At 52.0% G+C, this 7,500-nt stretch overlaps 1 long non-coding RNA gene across 3 annotated transcripts in view; it reads left to right on the top strand.

Annotated features, from left to right (window-relative positions):
* Nucleotides 1-6,411: 6,411 nt before the first annotated feature.
* LOC127928053 (uncharacterized) overlaps nt 6,412-7,500 on the top strand; it is a 3,689-nt gene continuing 2,600 nt past the window's right edge. For all 3 annotated transcript variants that reach the window (XR_008130145.1, XR_008130146.1, XR_008130147.1), the window contains exon 1: nt 6,412-7,500. This exon is cut by the window's right edge. This is a non-coding gene — a long non-coding RNA (uncharacterized LOC127928053).

Genomic DNA, 7,500 nt, shown 5'->3' on the forward strand with positions numbered 1-7,500 from the left:
CACTAAAGGTCCAGACAGTCATACCCCTCCCATCACTAAAGGTCCAGACAGTCATACCCCTCCCATCACTAAAGGTCCAGACAGTCATACCCCTCCCATCACTAAAGGTCCAGACAGTCATACCCCTCCCATCACTAAAGGTCCAGACAGTCATACCCCTCCCACCACTAAAGGTCCAGACAGTCATACCCCTCCCACCACTAAAGGTCCAGACAGTCATACCCCTCCCCCTCCCCACTAAAGGTCCAGACAGTCATACCCCTCCCATCACTAAAGGTCCAGACAGTCATACCCCTCCCCCTCCCATCACTAAAGGTCCAGACAGTCATAGGTCCCCCTCCCATCACTAAAGGTCCAGACAGTCATACCCCTCCCATCACTAAAGGTCCAGACAGTCATACCCCTCCCATCACTAAAGGTCCAGACAGTCATACCCCTCCCATCACTAAAGGTCCAGACAGTCATACCCCTCCCACCACTAAAGGTCCAGACAGTCATACCCCTCCCCCCTCCCCATCACTAAAGGTCCAGACAGTCATACCCCTCCCATCACTAAAGGTCCAGACAGTCATACCCCTCCCACTACTAAAGGTCCAGACAGTCATACCCCTCCCATCACTAAAGGTCCAGACAGTCATACCCCTCCCATCACTAAAGGTCCAGACAGTCATACCCCTCCCATCACTAAAGGTCCAGACAGTCATACCCCTCCCATCACTAAAGGTCCAGACAGTCATACCCCTCCCATCACTAAAGGTCCAGACAGTCATACCCCTCCCACCACTAAAGGTCCAGACAGTCATACCCCTCCCATCACTAAAGGTCCAGACAGTCATACCCCTCCCATCACTAAAGGTCCAGACAGTCATACCCCTCCCACCACTAAAGGTCCAGACAGTCATACCCCTCCCATCACTAAAGGTCCAGACAGTCATACCCCTCCCATCACTAAAGGTCCAGACAGTCATACCCCTCCCATCACTAAAGGTCCAGACAGTCATACCCCTCCCATCACTAAAGGTCCAGACAGTCATACCCCTCCCACTACTAAAGGTCCAGACAGTCATACCCCTCCCCCTCCAGACAGTCCCACTAAAGGTCCAGACAGTCATACCCCTCCCATCACTAAAGGTCCAGACAGTCATACCCTCCCCCTCCCACCACTAAAGGTCCAGACAGTCATACCCCTCCCATCACTAAAGGTCCAGACAGTCATACCCCTCCCACAGTCACCCCTCCCACCACTAAAGGTCCAGACAGTCATACCCCTCCCACTACTAAAGGTCCAGACAGTCATACCCCTCCCACCACTAAAGGTCCAGACAGTCATACCCCTCCCACCACTAAAGGTCCAGACAGTCATACCCCTCCCATCACTAAAGGTCCAGACAGTCATACCCCTCCCATCACTAAAGGTCCAGACAGTCATACCCCTCCCATCACTAAAGGTCCAGACAGTCATACCCCTCCCATCACTAAAGGTCCAGACAGTCATAGTCCCCTCCCATCACTAAAGGTCCAGACAGTCATACCCCTCCCATCACTAAAGGTCCAGACAGTCATACCCCCTCCCATCACTAAAGGTCCAGACAGTCATACCCCTCCCATCACTAAAGGTCCAGACAGTCATACCCCTCCCATCACTAAAGGTCCAGACAGTCATACCCCTCCCATCACTAAAGGTCCAGACAGTCACTAAAGGTCCAGACAGTCTCTCCCACCACTAAAGGTCCAGACAGTCCTCCCACCACTAAAGGTCCAGACAGTCAGACTAAAGTCCAGACAGTCATACCCCTCCCATCACTAAAGGTCCAGACAGTCATACCCCTCCCATCACTAAAGGTCCAGACAGTCATACCCCTCCCATCACTAAAGGTCCAGACAGTCATACCCCTCCCATCACTAAAGGTCCAGACAGTCATACCCCTCCCATCACTAAAGGTCCAGACAGTCATACCCCTCCCATCACTAAAGGTCCAGACAGTCATACCCCTCCCATCACTAAAGGTCCAGACAGTCATACCCCTCCCACCACTAAAGGTCCAGACAGTCATACCCCTCCCCCACCACTAAAGGTCCAGACAGTCATACCCCTCCCACCACTAAAGGTCCAGACAGTCATACCCCTCCCATCACTAAAGGTCCAGACAGTCATACCCCTCCCACTCACTAAAGGTCCAGACAGTCATACCCCTCCCATCACTAAAGGTCCAGACAGTCATACCCCTCCCATCACTAAAGGTCCAGACAGTCATACCCCTCCCACCACTAAAGGTCCAGACAGTCATACCCCTCCCCCTCCCACTCACTAAAGGTCCAGACAGTCATACCCCTCCCATCACTAAAGGTCCAGACAGTCATACCCCTCCCATCACTAAAGGTCCAGACAGTCATACCCCTCCCATCACTAAAGGTCCAGACAGTCATACCCCTCCCATCACTAAAGGTCCAGACAGTCATACCCCTCCCACTCACTAAAGGTCCAGACAGTCATACCCCTCCCATCACTAAAGGTCCAGACAGTCATACCCCTCCCATCACTAAAGGTCCAGACAGTCATACCCCTCCCACCACTAAAGGTCCAGACAGTCATACCCCTCCCATCACTAAAGGTCCAGACAGTCATACCCCTCCCATCACTAAAGGTCCAGACAGTCATACCCCTCCCATCACTAAAGGTCCAGACAGTCATAGGTCCCCCTCCCATCACTAAAGGTCCAGACAGTCATACCCCTCCCATCACTAAAGGTCCAGACAGTCATACCCCTCCCATCACTAAAGGTCCAGACAGTCATACCCCTCCCATCACTAAAGGTCCAGACAGTCATACCCCTCCCATCACTAAAGGTCCAGACAGTCATACCCCTCCCATCACTAAAGGTCCAGACAGTCATACCCCTCCCATCACTAAAGGTCCAGACAGTCATACCCCTCCCACCACTAAAGGTCCAGACAGTCATACCCCTCCCACCACTAAAGGTCCAGACAGTCATACCCCTCCCCCTAAAGGTCCCATCACTAAAGGTCCAGACAGTCATACCCCTCCCATCACTAAAGGTCCAGACAGTCATACCCCTCCCATCACTAAAGGTCCAGACAGTCATACCCCTCCCATCACTAAAGGTCCAGACAGTCATACCCCTCCCACCACTAAAGGTCCAGACAGTCATACCCCTCCCATCACTAAAGGTCCAGACAGTCACCCCTCCCACACCTCCCCAGTCACTCCCATCAAAGGTCCAGACAGTCATACCCCTCCCATCACTAAAGGTCCAGACAGTCATACCCCTCCCATCACTAAAGGTCCAGACAGTCATACCCCTCCCATCACTAAAGGTCCAGACAGTCATCCAGACAGTCCCTCCCATCACTAAAGGTCCAGACAGTCATACCCCTCCCACCACTAAAGGTCCAGACAGTCATACCCCTCCCATCACTAAAGGTCCAGACAGTCATACCCCTCCCATCACTAAAGGTCCAGACAGTCATACCCCTCCCATCACTAAAGGTCCAGACAGTCATCCAGACAGTCCCCTCCCACCACTAAAGGTCCAGACAGTCATACCCCTCCCATCACTAAAGGTCCAGACAGTCATACCCCTCCCATCACTAAAGGTCCAGACAGTCATACCCCTCCCACCACTAAAGGTCCAGACAGTCATACCCCTCCCATCACTAAAGGTCCAGACAGTCATACCCCTCCCATCACTAAAGGTCCAGACAGTCATACCCCTCCCATCACTAAAGGTCCAGACAGTCATACCCCTCCCATCACTAAAGGTCCAGACAGTCATACCCCTCCCATCCCACTAAAGGTCCAGACAGTCATACCCCTCCCACAGTCCACCCCTCCCATCACTAAAGGTCCAGACAGTCATACCCCTCCCACCACTAAAGGTCCAGACAGTCATACCCCTCCCACCACTAAAGGTCCAGACAGTCATACCCCTCCCACCACTAAAGGTCCAGACAGTCATACCCCTCCCACCACTAAAGGTCCAGACAGTCATACCCCTCCCACTACTAAAGGTCCAGACAGTCATACCCCTCCCACCACTAAAGGTCCAGACAGTCATACCCCTCCCACCACTAAAGGTCCAGACAGTCATACCCCTCCCACCACTAAAGGTCCAGACAGTCATACCAGACCTACCCCTCCCATCACTAAAGGTCCAGACAGTCATACCCCTCCCATCACTAAAGGTCCAGACAGTCATACCCCTCCCACCACTAAAGGTCCAGACAGTCATACCCCTCCCACCACTAAAGGTCCAGACAGTCATACCCCTCCCACCACTAAAGGTCCAGACAGTCATACCCCTCCCATCACTAAAGGTCCAGACAGTCATACCCCTCCCATCACTAAAGGTCCAGACAGTCATACCCCTCCCATCACTAAAGGTCCAGACAGTCATACCCCTCCCATCACTAAAGGTCCAGACAGTCATACCCCTCCCACCACTAAAGGTCCAGACAGTCATACCCCTCCCATCACTAAAGGTCCAGACAGTCATACCCCTCCCACCACTAAAGGTCCAGACAGTCATACCCCTCCCACCACTAAAGGTCCAGACAGTCATACCCCTCCCACCACTAAAGGTCCAGACAGTCATACCCCTCCCATCACTAAAGGTCCAGACAGTCATACCCCTCCCATCACTAAAGGTCCAGACAGTCATACCCCTCCCACCACTAAAGGTCCAGACAGTCATACCCCTCCCACTACTAAAGGTCCAGACAGTCATACCCCTCCCACTACTAAAGGTCCAGACAGTCATACCCCTCCCACCACTAAAGGTCCAGACAGTCATACCCCTCCCATCACTAAAGGTCCAGACAGTCATACCCCTCCCACTACTAAAGGTCCAGACAGTCATACCCCTCCCATCACTAAAGGTCCAGACAGTCATACCCCTCCCATCACTAAAGGTCCAGACAGTCATCCAGACAGTCCCTCCCACCACTAAAGGTCCAGACAGTCATACCCCTCCCATCACTAAAGGTCCAGACAGTCATACCCCTCCCATCACTAAAGGTCCAGACAGTCATACAGTCCCCTCCCACCACTAAAGGTCCAGACAGTCATACCCCTCCCACCACTAAAGGTCCAGACAGTCATACCCCTCCCACACTAAAGGTCCAGACAGTCATACCCCTCCCATCACTAAAGGTCCAGACAGTCATACCCCTCCCACACTAAAGGTCCAGACAGTCATACCCCTCCCACCACTAAAGGTCCAGACAGTCATACCCCTCCCATCACTAAAGGTCCAGACAGTCATACCCCTCCCATCACTAAAGGTCCAGACAGTCATACCCCTCCCACTCACTAAAGGTCCAGACAGTCATACCCCTCCCACCACTAAAGGTCCAGACAGTCATACCCCTCCCACTACTAAAGGTCCAGACAGTCATACCCCTCCCACCACTAAAGGTCCAGACAGTCATACCCCTCCCATCACTAAAGGTCCAGACAGTCATACCCCTCCCACCACTAAAGGTCCAGACAGTCATACCCCTCCCATCACTAAAGGTCCAGACAGTCATACCCCTCCCATCACTAAAGGTCCAGACAGTCATACCCCTCCCACCACTAAAGGTCCAGACAGTCATACCCCTCCCACTACTAAAGGTCCAGACAGTCATACCCCTCCCATCACTAAAGGTCCAGACAGTCATACCCCTCCCATCACTAAAGGTCCAGACAGTCATACCCCTCCCATCACTAAAGGTCCAGACAGTCATACCCCTCCCATCACTAAAGGTCCAGACAGTCATACCCCTCCCATCACTAAAGGTCCAGACAGTCATACCCCTCCCACAGACAGTCATACCCCTCCCACTAAAGGTCCAGACAGTCATACCCCTCCCACCACTAAAGGTCCAGACAGTCATACCCCCCACTACTAAAGGTCCAGACAGTCATACCCCTCCCACTACCCACATACCCCTCCACTAAAGGTCCAGACAGTCAGTCTACCCCTCCCACTACTAAAGGTCCAGACAGTCCAGACATACCCCTCCCACCACTAAAGGTCCAGACAGTCATACCCCTCCCATCACTAAAGGTCCAGACAGTCATACCCCTCCCACTACTAAAGGTCCAGACAGTCATGCTACACACACACACACACACACACACACACACACACACACACACACACACACACACACACACACACACACACACACACACACACACACACACACACACACACACACACACACACACACACACACACACACACACACACACACACACACACACACACACACACACACACACACACACATACACATGCTACACACACACACACACACACACACACACACACACACACACACACACACACACACACACACACACACACACACTGTACACATACTGTACACACATATTGTACATACACACATACTGTACACACACACACACACACACATACACATGCTACACACGCACACACACACACACACACACACACACACACACACACACACATACACATGCTGCACACAACACACACACACACACGCGCGCGCGGCATCCCCATCCACCCGTTCCTCCATCCATCCGTCTCCCACAGTGTGGTCTGGCTCGGCCCACAGTCTGCCCTCCACGTGTAATTATCTAAGCTTATGGTAGAGAAATTAACATTCAATTATGTGGCAACAGCTCTGGTGGACATTCCTGCAGTCAGCGTGCCAATTGCACTCTCCCTCAGAACTTGAGACATCTGTGACATTGTGTTGCTTGACAAAACTGCACATTTTATTGTCCCCAGCACAAGGTGCACCTGTGTAATGATCATGCTGTTTAATCAGCTCCTTGATATGCCACATCTGTCAAGTGGATGGATTATCTTGAGAAAGGAGAAATGCTCACTAACAGGGATGCAAACTCATTTGTGCATAACATTTGAGAGAAATATATATTTTTTGTGTACGGAACATTTCTGGGAGATTTTATTTCAGCTCATGAAACATGGGACCAACACTTTACATGGTGTGTTTATATTTAAATTCAATACACATGAACACTCACCCTCAATTCAACCATTCAATTAAGATTAAGTCAATAGCACGACATGTCAGTTTTGGGGGATATATGAAGACAAATAGCTGGGAGAATCAGAGACAAGCATGGTGAATGTGTGTGTGTTTGTGTTTAGTGTGACCTGATTAAAGACATCTGCTTGTTTGGGGCCCAGGGAGGGAGGTGTATGACTGTCTTTAGTAGTGGGAGGTGTGGAAGGGAGGTGTGGGAGGTGTGCCTCTCTCAGAAGCTGTTTACAGTTAAAACCTGCCTCCTCCTCCACCTCTCCTCCACCTCTCCTCCTCCTCCACCTCCTCCACCCCTCCTCCTCCTCCACCTCTCCTCCTCCTCCCTCTCCTCCACCTAGCCTGTCTTACTCCTCTCCCCCTCTCCGCCTCTCCTCTCTTCCTCCACCTCTCCTCCTCCTCTCCTCCTCCACCTCTCCTCCTCTCTCTCCCTCCCTCCCC

The sequence above is a fragment of the Oncorhynchus keta genome, unplaced genomic scaffold (genome assembly GCF_023373465.1).
Source record: "Oncorhynchus keta strain PuntledgeMale-10-30-2019 unplaced genomic scaffold, Oket_V2 Un_scaffold_2042_pilon_pilon, whole genome shotgun sequence".
In the NCBI taxonomy this organism is placed as follows: Eukaryota; Metazoa; Chordata; class Actinopteri; order Salmoniformes; family Salmonidae; genus Oncorhynchus; species Oncorhynchus keta.